The following is a 17175-nucleotide window of genomic DNA, read 5'->3' on the forward strand; positions in this document are numbered from 1 at the left end:
GAAAATCAGGAGGCGCCACGTGACTCCAGCCGGCCGCCGCCACCGCAGCCCGCTCGGGCCCGTCACAGGCCCTCCCGGCCCAAAGCTTCCGTGCTGCCCGCGCGCTGTCCCCGCCGCCCGAGAGCCTCGTCGCGCCGCCTCTCCGCCGCCTCTTGCCGGATCGCGGCTGCCGCGCCATTGCCGGCCGGAGCAAGATCCGTCGTGGCAAGTCCTCCCTCGACCGGTCGCACCTCGCTGCCCCGCGCGGCCCAGAGTCCGCCGCCGTCCATCGCCTCCTCCATCTCCCTCGGAACCGGCAAGTCCCGCTCTGGCGACCCTCATCTCTGGCGAGTCGTCGTCAGCTACAGTAACTCCGGCGAACCTCGGGATCCGCGTCCGCCAGATCTGGATCTGGAACCACCTCGGTTGACTTTTCCCTCCTAACCCTAATCTTTTGGCATACTTTGACGCATCATAACTTCCTCATCGTAGCTCCGATTCATGCATGTAGCATATCAAAGCGTTCGTCTCGACGAGTTCATCATTTCTTCTCATTGCATCATTTTCATTTTAGCTCATCTTGATGCCCGAAATGCTGTTGGAAGAGGGCTATGTGATGATTATGTCAGATCTGTCTCAGCAAATGGCCTTTTGTCATTTTTGCCATGATTAATGTGTGCATGCTATGATCCTGAGCTCTACATGTGTTTTGTAGAATGCCATGCCATCTTTACAGGGGTGTATGCCATGTATTTGTGTGATCTTTGTGGTGACTAGCACAAGCATGCAAAGTAGCTTACTCAATGATGCTGATTTCGGGGACTTAGAATTTCACTAAGTCCTTGACCTGTTATTGTTTTTATGCCATATGTTCATGTTGTTTACTAGTGATCCGTACCTCTTTTGAGGATGATCAGTAAGGATGTTTTGTAGATAATGTTGTGCTCTATCCATCCTTGTCTTTGTTTGCAATTATGGAGCAACCTAGCTTGAGTCAATCGAGCTCTACTTTTGCTATAAAATGTTCCTGGCAGATTGTTAACATGTTTTGCAATTTTGCCAAGCTTGTTGTTGTTGATCCGTGCATGCTATGATGTTGTTCTTGCCATGTTTAGCTTCTATGCCATGTCTATTTGCTGGGTGTATGCTTAGTTTGTCATGCAATGCCTCGTAGTGAGTGCATCGAGCTCGTAAACATGCCTACTTGTTAATCTGTTTTGCATGCTCCAGTTTTTCACTAAGTCTGAATATGTTTATGTTTTTGCTATGTTCACATGCTTGCAATTGTATTTTCTGATCCCTTTTGGCTCATGGTCACTAAGGGACTTTTGTTATATGCTTAGAGTAGCTTCATGACATGCCTTGCTTTTCCATGATAAGTTCCTGTAGCATGTAGCTTTGATGCTCTAAACATTGCTTCCTGATGATAAATTCCTGACATGCTGTTAATTTCACTAAGTCTGAAACCTTTTATCTTCTGCACTTTTGCCATGCTTGTTTGAACCTGCTATTGAGTGAATTAGCCATAGCTCAGTGTTCATCTTTTTTCAAGCATCAGGAGTGGGTCCCTGCCATGTATTTCGTTGCCATATTTGTTTTGCTTGCCATTCCCAAGCCGTGCATCCGATTCCGGTGATCTTTATATTGATTTCAACCGAAATCACCTCACCTTTCCAGTGTCACTCTTGGATTTCCATGTTGAGGACAGGTTCAATCATTCCTTTCCAAATCATGCATATGCGTCACATACCGCATCCCGCATATCATACGATGTTTGCATCATGTTGCTTGAGCATTGCACGTGGTTGATTCTGTTCCTTTTTGCTTGTTGTTCTTGCTTGGGTAGAGCCGGGAGACGAGTTCGTGATCTAGGAGCCCGTTGAGTTTTCTTACGAGGATCAAGGCAACTCTGAGAACTTTGCAGGCAAGATGACCATACCCTCGAAATCACTTCTATCTTTGCTTGCTAGATGCTCGCTCTTTTGCTATGCCTATGCTACGATACCTACCACTTGCTTATCATGCCTCCCATATTGCCATGTCAAACCTCTAACCCACCATGTCCTAGCAAACCGTTGTTTGGCTATGTTACCACTTTGCTCAGCCCCTCTTATAGCGTTGCTAGTTGCAGGTGAAGATTGGAGATCGTTCCTTGTTGGAACTTGTTTATTGTTGGGATATCATAATATTATCTTGTTTTATCTTAATGCACCTATATACTTCATAAAGGGCGGAAGGCTCGGCCTTATGCCTAGTGTTTTGTTCCACTCTTGTCGCCCTAGTTTCCATCATATCGGTGTTATGTTCCCAGATTTTGCGTTCCATACATGGTTGGGTTATAATGGGAACCCCTTGATAGTTCACCTTGAATAAAACTCCTCCAGCGATGCCCAACCTTGGTTTTACCATTTTCCACCTAGCCTCTTTTTCCCTTGGGTTTCCGGAGCCCAAGGGTCATCTTTATTAAACCCCCCTGGGCCAGTGCTCCTCGGAGTGTTGGTCCGAACTAGGAAGCCTACAGGGCCACCTCGGGAAACTCGAGGGTTGGTTTTACTCGTAGCTTTACCTATCTGAGTGTGCCCTGAGAACGAGATATGTGCAGCTCCTATCGGGATTTGTCAGCACATTCGGGCGGTGTTGTTGGACTTGTTTTACCATTGTCGAGGATGTCTTGTAACCGGGATGCCGAGTCTGATCGGATTGTCTTGGGAGAAGGAATATCCTTCGTTGACCGTGAGAGCTTGTGATGGGCTAAGTTGGCACTCCCCTGCAGGGTTTTGAACTTTCGAAAGCCGTGCCCGCGGTTATGGGCAGATGGGAATTTGTTAATGGACGGTTGTAGATAACATGAAACTTAACTTAATTAAAATGCATCAACCGCGTGTGTAACCGTGATGGTCTCTTCTCGGCGGAGTCCGGGAAGTGAACACGGTGTTGGAGTAATGTTTGACGTAGGTTGTTCTAGGATCACTTCTTGATCATAGTTGTTCGACCGTGCTTTTTCCTTCTCTTCTCGCTCTCAGTTGCGTATGTTAGCCACCATATATGCTAGTCGCTTGCTGCAGCTCCAGATCATACCTTTACCTTACCTATAAGCTTAAATAGTCTTGATCGCGAGGGTGTGAGATTGCTGAGTCCCCGTGACTCACAGATTACTTCCAAAACCAGATGCAGGGACCGATGATACCGCTCCAGATGATATGACCGAGATAAAGTGGGAGTTCGATGAAGACTCTCGTCGTTACTACATGTCTCTCCCAGATGATCAGTAGTGGAGCCCAGTTGGGGCGATCGGGGAATTTGTCGCATTTGGGGGTTGATCTTTATTTTGGTTCCGTAGTCGGACCTTGAGTGTATTGGATGAATGTAATGACTTATTTATGTAATCGTGTGACGTGGCGAGTGTAAGCCAACTATGTACCTTTCCCCTTTATTTATTTACATGGGTTGCTGTGAAGATTACCTCACTTGCGACATTGCTTTCAATGCGGTTATGGCTCTAAGTCGTGCTTCGACATGTAGGAGATATAGCCGCATCGAGGGAGTTACACGCACCCAGACCCGGTGCAACCCCGCCCCGACGACCACTGGCGGCTTGGGCGACGAGCCGGCATCGGAGGCCCGACGCCGACTCGACCCTCTGATCCTACCCAGCCGACGCCCGACCGGAGGAGACTCGGCCCCCCGCGACGCGGTCACCGACCGACTAGGCCCACGTGCCATCGACGACATCGACGCACGTCACCGCCTTGACCGAATCACCCTCTCCCAAAGATGGAGGAGACCGGCGTGCTTTTGGCCACGCTCCCGGGGTGAGCTCTTTACTAAAGGGTTCACACTCTCCCGCGACACCCCCAAGTACAACGGCACCGTGAAGCCGGAGGACTGGCTCACCGACTACACCACCTCCATCGGCGTCGCCGGTGGCAATCGCCGCCTCGCCATGCGCTACGCGCCTCTCATGCTCCAGGGGTCGGCCCGCACCTGGTTGAACAGTCTGCCGGAGGGCAGCATCAACGCGTGGGTCGACTTCGAGCAAGCCTTCATGCGCAACTTCACCGGCACGTACATGCGACCCGGCCGCCCAAGTCAGCTCGCCATGTGCGTGCAGGGGCTGGTGGAGACTGGCCGTGAGTACCTCACATGCTGGACCGAGCTCCGGAATAGCTGCAAGGGCGTCCACGAAGTCCAAGAAATCCAATACTTCGTCAACGGGTGCCGGGATGGCATCCTCCTCAAGCACAAGCTCTTGCGCTCTGAGCCGGCCACCATGGTCGCGCTCATGGTGACGGCGGACAAATACGCCAACGCCGACTCCTCCATGAATATCCAGGTGGCATTGGATGAAGCCGGCAAAGCTAAGCCCCCCCCTCCCTGAAGCCGGCCGGCGAAGGCAGCCGGCAATAGCACAACCAGCAGAACAACAAGCGCAAGGCCGATCAGCCGACCCAGCGCTACAACAACCGGCTCGTCGCGGCCGCCGAGTAGGCGCCCGTGGCCGACCCGGCCGCCAAGCGCCGGTAGGCCGGCAAGACGACGTGGCAACCCGCCATGAGTTTCGAAGAGATGCTCGATGCTCCCTGCAAGCACCATAGCGGCGCAAGGCCATCCACACACCCGCTACGGAAGTGCGCCATCACCAAGCGCATCATGAGGGGCGACGTCCGGCCTCCTCCGGCCCCGGCTCCGGGAGCGGGGCAGCTGCCTCCGCCTCCACCGCCGCCACCAGCTGGCGGCGCGATGCACGGCGACGCCTACCCGGCCCAGAATGCGACCTACGTCGTCTTCACCAGCCTCGACGACAACAAGCGCAACGAGCGCCTCCTTCGACAAGAGGTGAACACCGTCATCCCAGCCAAGACGGAATACATGCACTGGTCAGAGCGCCCGGTCACCTGGACTCGGGATGACAACCTGGTCGTCATGCCGAACCCGGGTGGTTACGCCCACGTCCTCGACCCCATCATCGTCGTGCCTCGATGCACATGCAAGTTTTCCCAGGTTCTCACCGACGGCGATAGCAGCATCAACATCCTCTACTGCGACACCATGACCAAGCTCGGCCTTGAGGCCAAGGACCTGGAGCCGACCCGGACGGTCCTCCACGGCATCGTTCCCGGCCTCTCGTGCTCCCCGATCGTCCGGATCTGGTTCAACGTTCTGTTCGGCGACATCAGCCACTTCCGACGCGAGCTGGTAAGGTTCGAGGTGGTGGACCTGTCCAGCGTGTAGCATGCGCTGCTGGGCCGACCCATGCTCGCCAAATTCATGTCGGTTCCCCACTACGCCTACCTGAAGATAAATATGCCGGGTCCGAAGGGCCTCATCACCATCATCCGCGACTACCGCAAGTCCACAGAGTGCGCTCGAGACGGCGCCAAGCTGGCCGAGTCGCTAGTCGTAGCCGAGGAGCGGCGCCAGCTCGACCGGATCGTCGCCTTGGCCCAAGAAGCGTCGGCCGCCCCAGTCTCGGCCGAGGACCCGGCCGACGAGGCCTCATTCAAGCCCTCCAAGGAGACCAAGAAAGTGAAGCTGAGCCCGGAGGACCCCAGCTGTAGCAAGTACGTTGTCATGGGCACCCGCCTCGACAGCAAATAGGAAGGCGAGCTCATCGACTTTCTCCGTGAGAATCATGATATTTTCGCATGGACCCCAAAGGACATGCCGGGTATCCCGGGGAAGTACGCCGAGCACAAACTCCACGTCTGCAAGGACGCTAAGCCCATCCGTCAACCCCTGCGACGTTTTTCCGAAGAGAAGAGAAGGAGCCGCTATTGCTCTATATCGCTGCAACCTCGCGGTCGGTCAGCACGGTGATGGTGGTCGAGCAACCAGAGAAGGACAAGGTCCAAGTCGTCCAGCGTCCCGTCTACTACCTCAGCAAGGTGCTCTCCGCCTCGAAGCAGAATTACTCGCACTACCAGAAGATGTGTTATGACACGTACTTCACCGCCAAGAAACTGAAGCAGTACTTCCAAGAGCACGTCGTTACCGTGGTCAGTACGGCCCCTCTCGGTGAAATCATCGGGTGTTGGGATGCCTCTGGCCGGGCCGGCCACACCATACTGTACGAGCCCCACACTACAATAAAGTCCCAAGCTTTGGCCGACTTCCTCGTCGACGGGTCCAAGACCCAGTACCTGCTGCCGCCACCGGATTCGACACACTGGCACTTGCACTTCGACGGCTCGAAGATGCGACTCGGACTAGGGGATGGCATCGTGTTGTCCTCTCCCAAGGGAGACCGGCTCAAGTATACACTGTAGATCCACTCCGCCGCCTCCAACGTTGCTGAATACGAAGCCCTTGTGCACGGCCTCCGGCTTGCCAAGGAACTCGGCATCCGGCGCATCCTATGCTATGGCGACTCAGATCTGGTGGTGCAGTAGTGCTCCGGTGAGTGGGACGTCCACGACTCCAACATGGCAAGCCACTGTTCCCTCGTCCAGAAGCTGTCCGAATTCTTCGCGGGTTGTGAGTTCCTCCACGTCCCGCGCGCGGAGAATGAGGCGGCCGACACGCTCGCCAAGATCGCCTCGTCTCGGCAGTCCATTATGTCCGGCATCTCCCTCGAGCATCTACACAAGCCGTCCATCAAGCCGTCTCCGGACTCCGAGTCTATCCACGTCCTAGCTGACCCAGCCGTGCCTCAACCCGGCCCAGGGGCTGCTCCACCCGACCTGACCGCGCCTCAACCCGGGCAGGGGACTGCTCCACCCGGCCCGGGGACTGCTCCACCTGACCCGGCCACGCCTCAACCCGGCCCGGGGACTGTTGAACCCAGCTCGGGGACTCCCGAACCTGACCCGAGGGTTGCCGCCCCAGAACCCGAAATAGTGGCCTCTTCGCCATGATGACGACACCATCCTGGGCCCTGCCCACCTCGGAGTTCCTGGAGAACGGGGTCCGCCCCATGGACGAGACCGAAGCTCGACAAGTGCAGCGTCAAGTGTCTGCCTACATCATCATCAACAACGAGCTTGCCAAGCGCAGCTCCACCGGCGTATTCCAACGCTGCGTCAAGCAAGACAAGGGCATTGAGATCCTCCTCGACATACACCAGGGCGAGTGCGGGCACCACGCCGCCTCACGGTCCCTGGTGGCCAAGGCTTTCCGCCATGGTTTATACTGGCCCACGACCCTCAAAGACGCAGAGTCGCTCGTCCTCAAGAGTGAGGGATGCCAGCGCTTCAGCAAGCGCACCCACCATCCGGTGTCGGCACTCCGGACCACCCCGATCGCCTGGCCCATCGCGGTCTAGGGACTCAACATGGTGGGTCCCTTCAAGACCGCTCGAGGCGGCATGACGCATTTGCTGGTGGTGGTGGACAAGTTTACCAAATGGATCGACGCAAGGCCAATCAAGAAGATGGACGGGCCAACGGCTGTTCGATTCATCAACGACATCATAGTGCGCTACGGCATGACAAACAACATCATCACAGACAACGGCACCAACTTCGCCAAGGGCGCGCTCACGCAGTACTGCTCCGTCTCCAGCATCCACCTCGACCTGGCTTTTGTTGCACACCCGCAGTCCAACAGCCAGGTCGAGTGGGCCAACGGACTCATCCTATCTGGCATCAAGCCGCGACTCGTCGAGCCGCTCATCCGTTTGCCCGACAGCTGGCTCGACGAGTTGTCGGCCGTCCTCTGGAGTCTCCGCACCATGCCAAACTGGTCGACCGGGTTCACCCCATTCTTCCTCATCTACGGAGCAGAAGCCATCATCCCGACCGACGTCAAGTTCGACTCGTCGCCGCGTCACGATATACACAGAAGTCGAGGCAAAGGAAGCCCGCGAAGACAGCGTCGACCTGCTCGGAGAAGCACGTCTTGTAACACCCACGATGCAGCTATATCTCCCACGTGTCGGAGCACGACTTAGAGGCATAACCGCATTGTAGGCATGTCGCAAGAGGGGTAATCTTTACACATCCCATGTACTGAATAAGAAAGAGGTACAGAGTTGGCTTACAATCGCTACTTCACACAATACATAAATATAGCATTAATTCAACCAGATACAATCAAGGTCCGACTACGGAACCAAAATAAAAGAAGACTACCCCTAATGCAAAAGATCGCCGATCGCCCCGACTGGGCTCCACTACTGATCAACTAGAAACGAAACAACACAACGGACACGATCTTCATCGAGTTCCTCCTTGAGCTCGGTTGCGTCACCTGCACGGTATCATCGGCACCTGCAACTGGTTTTGGAAGTAATCTGTGAGTCACGGGGACTCAGCAATCTCACACCCTCGTGATCAAGACTATTTAAGCTATGGGTAGGTAAAAGATATGAGGTGGAGCTGCAGCAAGCAGTAGCATATATAGTGGCTAAATTACGCAAATGAGAGCGAGAAGAGAAGCAAAGCACGGTCGTGAACTAGAAGTGATCAAGAAGTGATCCTCAAGCTACTTACATTCAAGCATAACTCCAACACCGTGTTCAGTTCCCGGACCCCGCCGAGAAGAGACCATCACGGCTACACACACGGGTGATGCATTTTAATTAAGTTAAGTGTCAAGTTCTCTACAACCGGACATTAACAAATTCCCATCTGCCCATAACCGCGGGCACAGCTTTCGAAAGTTCAAAACCCTGCAGGGGTGTCCCAACTTAGCCCATCACAATCTCTCATGGTCAACAAAGGATATTCCTTCTCACAGGAAGACCCGATCAGACTCGGAATCCCGGTTACAAGACATTTCGACAATGCTAAAACAAGACCAGCAAAGCCGCCCGGATGTGCCGACAAATCCCGATAGGAGCTGCACATATCTTGTTCTCAGGGCACACCGGATGAGCAAGACGTCGGGTTGGCATAGATCCTGGTTGCCCAGGGGGCGCCGGACATCGCTCAGGTTGGACCAACACTTAGAGAAGCACTGGCCCGGGGGGGGGGTTAAAATAAAGATGACCCTCGGGCTCCGAAAACCCAAGGGAAAAAGGCTAGGTTGTTAGTGCAAATGTCAACCCAAGGTTGGGCCTTGCTGGAGGAGTTTTATTCAAGGCGAACTGTCAAGGGGTTACCATTATAACCCAACCGCGTAAGGAACGCAAAATCAAGGAACATAACACCGGTTGACGGAAACTAGGGCGGCAAGAGTGGAACAAAACACCAGGCATAAGGCCGAGGCTTCCACCCTTTACCAAGTATATAGATGCATTAATTAAAATAAGAGATATTGTGATATCCCAACATATCCATGTTCCAACATGGAACAAACTCCAATCTTCACCTGCAACTAACAACGCTATAAGAGGGGCTAAGCAAAGCAGTAACATAGCCAAACAACGGTTTGCTAGGTCAAGGTGGGTTAGAGGCTTGACATGAAAATATGGGAGGCATGATATAGCATGTGGTAGGTATAGCGGCACAGCAAAAGAGCGAGCAACTAGCAAGCAAAGGTAGAAGTGATTTCGAGGGTATGGTCATCTTGACTGAGATCCCACAAGGAAGAAGAACGAGTCCATGAAGAAGACAAACGGATGAAGTCGGACGAATCCGCGCAAACGCGACGTTATCGGAACTAACCCGAAGAAGCAACACCGGAAAGAAGCAAACAGCATGGTAAACAACCATCACATAAACATGGCATGATGCACAAACAATTATGATGCATGTCCGGTTTAAAGAGGCATGGCATGGCAAAGTGCACAAACAACCCTACAAATTAAGTGGAGCTCAATATGCAACTCCGTTACATATTGACGAAACACCATGACAATTATTTAGTTCTCTCTCGTTTATGTACTCAACAATATTAAATGTTGATCAACATGGCAAGAGGTGAAGCATAACAGAACTACCTATCTAGGCAAGTTTAAATGAGGCCGGAAACATCAAACAACGACTCCGGTAAATCCCCACATGCAAAATTTAGAGTTGGTATTGTTCTACCCTAAACATAATTTTAGAGTTGTTAAACATGCTAGATGAGTGCACCATGTTAAACTAGGCATTTTCTACCCCATTTACATATAAAGTTTATTAAATTTGGAGCTACGGTTATTTATTTATGAAATAAATCATTTTAACATGGCATTTATGCAAAATTAAACAAAAAACAAGTTTAAACATTTTAAACATGGATGAAAGAGGCATAATGTGAAACTAGATAAAAAAAACTAAGCATTTTACATATATAAAGTTTTTACATGTGATGCACGGTTGTTGAGTTATTAAATGCATGAAGTGCAAGGGGTTTTTTGTAAAACAGGCAGTCTCTGGTTAAATGGCAAAATTCGCAGCGCATGGAAAAAATACATCGGCCGAATCTGACTAGGCCAAGTGTACAGGAGAGGGCTGGAGGGGTTGCTCACCCATGGGCCAAGGCCCGGTTGGTGGAGGAGTAGGCCGGGGCGGACTGGGCCGCGCGGGGACGTGGCTGACGACGCGAGATGAGCGAAAGGAGAGAAGCGGTCAATGCGGCTGTGCGACTGCAGCCTCCTCCTCTCGAACAGAGGCAGGAGCGGGACTTGGCAGCGTCAGGCGACGGGGATCCGGCCGAGGACGGCGTCGGTGGGTGCCGGCCGGAACAGGACTGGGACGACGGGATCTGACGGAGGGTCGGATCTGGAGCAAACGGTGGCAGCTTGAGGCGCTGGTGCGGGGAGAGCTCAGCGAGGCCATGGCGCGGGGGTGCTCCTGTCGGTAGAGTAAGGGAGAACAGAGAGAGAGATGAGAGAGGGGAAACGCAGGGAGGAAACAGAAGAAAGAGGTGGCACGACGGGGCAGCGCGGGGCCTCACCAGAGAGGCGGCGACGACAAGGCAAAGTAGAGGCAAGCCGACAGCTTGCCTTGGGACGACAGCTCCATGGGGACGGGGACGAGGGCTCCTCCTCGTGGCTTCCAGCTGACAGAAAGAGAGAGATATGCAAGGATATGAGAGAGGGAGAAACGGGAGGAGCACGGGAAGGAGAAGATGGGGGGCGACACTCATCTGGTTGGCTGCTGGGTGTGCCGGCGACGTGGCTGGCCAGACGGAGGCGGGGACGCGAGGCTCCTGGCGAGTACCTGCTCGGGAGAGGATCGAGGAAGCTTGCAAGGTTGGGGATGAGGTCGAGCGCGGGAGGCCGGCGCTGGGTTGCTGTGGGAGCTCCTGGACAGGGGCTCGATCGGTGCGAGCAGGGGGCTCAAGTGAGGTAGGAGGAGAAGCGAAGAGCTTGGGCACTTCTTGGTTGGGAGGATTTGGATCAAGAAGGATCCCGAGGTGGATGCGGGAGAGAGTGGCGGCGCGGCTAGGAGGATCCCTAGAAATTAGGGATTTGGTCTCGGTTTAGACTAGTATATATAGCGGGTAGGTCAGGCTAGGGGCTATCTCGTCGCTCCGATCAAAATCGGACGGTCAGGAAAAATAGGCTAGGGAGGCTAAATAAGAAAACAGTGATGTGTTGTATATGTTTGGGGATTGTCGTGGATTTGTCACGGTAGATGTCCTAGTGAAAGGACTTAGTCGTGGAGCCATCGCCACGGGTTTACTTGAAGGGGTTAAAGCGGACACAAAGACACGAGGGTTTTATACTAGTTCGGCCCCTTCGATGAAGGTAAAAGCCTACGTCTAGTTGTGATGGAATTGATATGATCTCGATGGCTAGGGAGCAAACAAGCTTCGCCTAGACTCGAGTTGTTGTCGTTGTCTCCCTTGAACCACCGCCGGGTCGTCCCCTTATATACACGGGTGACGCCCGTCGGTCCATAGAGTCCCAACCGGTTCATACTCGTATCCCGGTTGGTATCTTTCTATTCCTAACTTACAATACAAGTTACACATCAGGTCGGTTTACGGCTACAGATTCTAAACCGACTATAGGCCTTGGGCCTTCATCTGCTTATACCACTAATGAAATTAACCCGGCCCAAGTAGGCCGGTTTATGCCTAGTGGTAATATCCCCAACATTAGGCCCCAGATTGATTTGAACTGGTTCATGTCAATCCTTCACAAAATCTTGTGTCTTGGACATCTTCTGGAAATTGGTAAACTGCCATGTTGTCATCATTTCTGGTTGTTGTAAACCGGCATGACGTCATCATGAATTTTGTCATTTATAACTCCCTCTTTTAACGGCAGCTCCTGGATCCGCGCGCTTGACTTAACTCTGTTGCCTTTATAAATAAGACCGAAGGGTCATTTCTTTCCTTTCTCCTTCGTCTCTTCTTCTTCTTCTTCCTCACGTCGCCGGCTTTGGAGCTCCGCCACCGCCGTCGACCTCTGCCTCGCCTCAGGCCGCTGCATCAACCTGAACGTACCAGAGTATTGCGGCACCTTCCCGCATCTTCTCCGTTCCCGGTAAGCTTTCTCCTCTTCTTAACCTAGATCCGTTCTTAGGGTTCCGTGTTCGTGCTGTGTTCATCACGCGCTCATATCTGTTCTCTGATCTTGAATGAATCCGCGAACTCTTGCTGTGTTCAGTAGCGATCCCTAAGCATCCGCTTGCAACTTCTCATCTAATCCCATAGATCTCCCGCACATATCCTCTCAATGGTTCACTTCTGTTTCCGCCTTACTCTTCGAAATATTTCTTGTTTTGTGAGCTTGCTGTAGATCCGCGGCTGTAACTCGATTTTGTGAAACTTGTTTCTGCATACACAATTATCCATAGCTTCAATTGCTTCCGACGCCTAGATCAGGCGGTTTAACTTTACCATAGAAAAATAACTGCTAAACCAGTATCTATCATTAGTCCCCTGATTGAACCGCCAGAATCCATTTGACGCCGCATTGTAGAAAACCGGTTTATAGGTACGGCCGCCAGTTTACCGTAGTTAGATTAACACCTTTTTTTATCCGGCATGTCCTTGAACTGGATTACCTATTTCTTGTAGATCTCGTCATGGCAAAACAAGTGTATGAGTGCAACTGGGTTCCCTCTCGCGTCACAGAATCACAGTTGGACGATCTATTCCTGATCGGCGCTTTGGATAGTAAAGATACGATCCACTGGAGGGTTCCTGGAGATGAATGTCCTCCTACGCCCCAGGAAGGAGAGGTCGTGGTCTTCGCAGATCATATGGCCCGGGGCTTCAAACCGCCCGGCTCTAAATTTTATCGGGATGTGTTAGCCAACTTTCAACTCCGTCCACAGGATATTGGCCCCAACTCCGTCACCAATCTATGTCACTTTCAAGTACTTTCTGAGGCATACCTTCAAGAGGAGCCTTCAGTCGAGTTATTTAGAGATCTCTTTCATCTGAACCACCGTACTGAATTCACTGACAGCCCTAATACCGAACTGGGCGGTATGGCCATTCAGAAAAGGAAAGAAATCACCTATCCCCACGTCAAACTCCATACTCACCCCAAGGAGTGGAACGCAACTTGGTTTTATTGCAAGGATACCTCCCCTGACAATGAAAATCCCTTGCCTGGCTTCCGTCCGGAACGGCTCAGCAACACTCACCCTTTTCCACAAAGGCTAAGCGCCAAGGAGAGAATTAAATATGCTCCTCAACTGTCCAAGCTCCGGGCCTTCATGGCCAATGGTTTAACAGGAATAGACCTTGCACGCTGCTGGATATCATGGAGTATTTTGCCTCTAAGCCGGCGCCCCAATTTGATGTGCAAGTATACTGATAGTGTCGATGACCCACTCCGACACACTAAAATCCAACTCCCTGATGACGAAGTCACAGAATCTGTGAAAAAATGCTGAATAAACCGGAGCACCTCTGTGCTCAAACTGGTCTGCCTCCTTACTGCACCACCAACAAACCGCCAGCGGTAATATTTTAATTGCTCTATTGTTGAACCGGTTACTGTTTTATATGTTTAACATTTAATTACTACTGATCCAGGGCGATAATCCGTTTTGGAGCAAGAAACTTCCTCAAGACAAAACGGAGAAGGCAGGACGGCCAACCCAGCCCAAGACCAAGGTTATCAAGAAACTAGCTCATAAGAGAAAAACCACCGCTTCATCTGACCCAGCCATTGATGATGATGTGGGTAATCCGGATCTTGAGGTAGAACTTGATTCACTTGGCTTGCTTTTTACACGCCTTATTGATGATAATGCTTGTCAGGATGACGCTGAAGCCAGCAATGCGGGTTTCGTTGAGGTAACCATTCTCTCTTCCGATTCAGAAATCTTGCCTTTGCCAAAATTTCGCCGGGCAAACCGGAAAGTTAAATTTTCTCATCCTCTTGCTTATCTGGATTCCCAATTTCTTATGAAGACCCAGCAACACGAAGCTCGCCGCACAACCCGGCACAGTGGCCAGGTAGTTACCTCTGTCGGTTTACCAAACAGTCCGGTTCGAAAACGCCGCTCCGAGGTCTCCGACCTTTTTATTGATTTAAATCGTAAAGCGGGTTTCTTCCGTCAACCTCTTAATCCATCAACTCCGATTATCAGGTCACTTCTCATTCATCGTCTGTTGAATCGTTAGCCACTCAGCTACCACCTTTGAAAACAGTTGCTGGGTAAGTTAAACTGAACATATGCTTCCAGTATACCGCATAATGGCTTATGCTTTTCCTTGACTTTTTGTTTTTCTTTCAGGGCTAAACCGAAACCAAGCAAGAAGGCCCGCCTGGATAAAGCGGCTGAAGAAGATGTAGCCCCAGAACATGACCAAGCGCCGGATCGTGAAATGCTTACTTCTGAAGATATCCCCAATGATCCTCCTTTGCAAGACGACATTATTCCCGAAGAAGGGCTTGTTAATACTCCAGCCTCTGCCGATCCGCCTGCCAGCTCCATCCAGATTGAGAAATCCCACACTCCTGCTGACCAAAGGGCCGCACCAACACAAACTGGCGAGTCCAAAGATGATGATGTTGTGATTACCGGTGTGGGCCGCTCTGAACCCGGGAATCCTGTCACCCTTACCAAGCATACCATCAAAGAGGATTTTTCCGCTTTGAACAAAGGAAAATGGGATGTTGAACTAGAGACATATGCTGCTCTGAGTGCCCAAGATCTTCACTCCGGCTATTTAAACCGGCTTTACACTAGCCATGACTGTGAAGCTGGCCTGGTCAAAATGATGAGGGATAAATTTGAGGTAACTTACTTTTTTTCCTTGCTGCCATTACCTCCATCCTTCTAGCCCCCAAGGGCTGGTTTGTAACGTTGGTCAAACCGGGACTTGATCCTGAACATTCTTGAAACCGATCGGTATAGCCCGCAAGAACCGGTCTAACTTAACATAAGTAAACCGGGGCTCCAATAGAGAACTGTCCTTAGAACATAACTTGATCAAATAGCCATTAGCCCCCAAGTGCCAAGTTGAATACTTGTATTGAGCTTGGGACTTTGTGATCGAGTAATATATAAAAATTGAAGGTGCATTAGCCCCCAAGTATCAGGCATATAACTTTGTTATGTGGTTGATACTTCAACTCCTTGGATCGCCTGTGCAAAGCTTAAACGCTGTCCGTGTGCAGGCTGAGGTGAAAATCAAGGAGGACCGAGTTGCCGATTTGCAAGAGGCCTTGAAAACCCAGCAGGCTGAAACAGATAAGGCAAAGCAAGAATTAACCAGCGCTTTGAGCACTGCTGAATGGCTGAAAGAAGGCTTCAAGAAAGAGCGGGCTGACTGGGCCACTGAGAAGGCCGGTTTAACCAAAAGAGCGGAAAATGCTGAAGCTGCCCTTAAACCGGTGGTGGATGAACTGACGGCCGTACAGCGGCAAATACACTCCATGACTGCTGCAATCTTTGGTAAGTTCCTTGTAACTTCTGTGATAATTTGAACCTGCTGTAGCGTAAATCCGGTTTGAGACCATTCCAATCTTGTTGTAGGCACACGTATTGGGCATTTAGGAAATGATGTGCGGAACAAATTAAAAGCTGCCTACACCTTGGTGGAACAATTATATACCGGAGCCCAACGGATCATCACCACAGCTTCTCACAACAACCCGGCACCCTCTTTAATCCAGGACACTCTTAGCAAGTTGTCAATGCTTCCAGCCCGGATTGAAGAGCTGAAAAAATCCGCTGCCCGAACCGGAGCCATCAATGCCTTAATTTGGGCAACGGCATGGGTACCAGATTTTGATCCTGTGGAAGCAGCTCAAGGCTATCCCAGCCTGAAAGAAGATGGCTCTGAATTCAACGAAGAGGATTTAAGGGCAATAAACCGTGCAGTGCGCCCTCTGGCTTGCCAGCTAGCTGAAGAGGCAGATTTGACGCATTATCAAGCGCAATATAACGAGCAAAACAAGCGAGTGCCTGCCCCAACTGTTGAAGCGGAGAATCTGATCCGTCCAATCCGTAAGCACACTTATGCCCCTGATATTGAACCGTCTTCCCTGATCCATGAAGAAGCTGTTTTCCAAGCTTTAATGGGAATCGACTGGACCACTGTTGATTTCCAGCCAATGGGTAGAGACGAGGAAGCTGAAGCGGCGGAGGATGAGGAGCAGGCTTGAACCAGAAGACGGTTTGGAGAGCTGTTTGTAATACCTTCCGAAAAGAACAATGATCTTATTTGGGTACCGTGTTGCCCTGTAATAGGATAATTAATGCTTCTAACTGGAATATGCCTTCGTGCATAAGTACTGAAGCTTTCGTTTGAAGAACTCCAAATCATATTTCCTGCAATCAGAAAAATTTGAACTTCGGTGGCGGTTATACCACCAGCCGGTTTATGACCCTGATATGTGTATCAGTAATATAACAAATATATGATACATAAATACCTGCCATGTTTGGGTATGAAGCTGGCTTAGCCAAGCCTGAAGCGGCGGTTTTATAAACCATTACCGTCGAAAGAAAAAAGGTGGGAGAAAATTGCTCCTGTATAAATCGTACTGAATCAATACGAGCCCCCTTGTTACTCCATGATGTTAACAGGAAAAAGGTAAACCGGGCATACTCCTCCGGATTAAAGGGGAATCAAATCCATCGGCTGAATCAGAAAAAAGGGGTTTGTCGATATAAAAGAAATCTGACAAAAGCAAAGAAAAAACAAACCATGAAAATAACATGGAAGCAAAGGCAATGATAAAAAACCATTTGCAAAAATATGCTATACTGAGCTGATCAGATGGTATTACCATGGTCGGACAGGATCAAGGCCCCCAATAGGAGTGACAATGATTCAAGTCAGCCAGGTCCCCAAATGATTCGTGGCATATATGCCAGATCAAGAGGCGTGGCAATGGTTCGGGTTCGACCATGCCCCCAAGTGATTTTGTGGCCTTAGGCCGACCAAGAGGCATGACTGGTTCAGACT

Source organism: Triticum dicoccoides, chromosome 5A, assembly GCF_002162155.2.
Source record: "Triticum dicoccoides isolate Atlit2015 ecotype Zavitan chromosome 5A, WEW_v2.0, whole genome shotgun sequence".
Taxonomy (NCBI): domain Eukaryota; kingdom Viridiplantae; phylum Streptophyta; class Magnoliopsida; order Poales; family Poaceae; genus Triticum; species Triticum dicoccoides.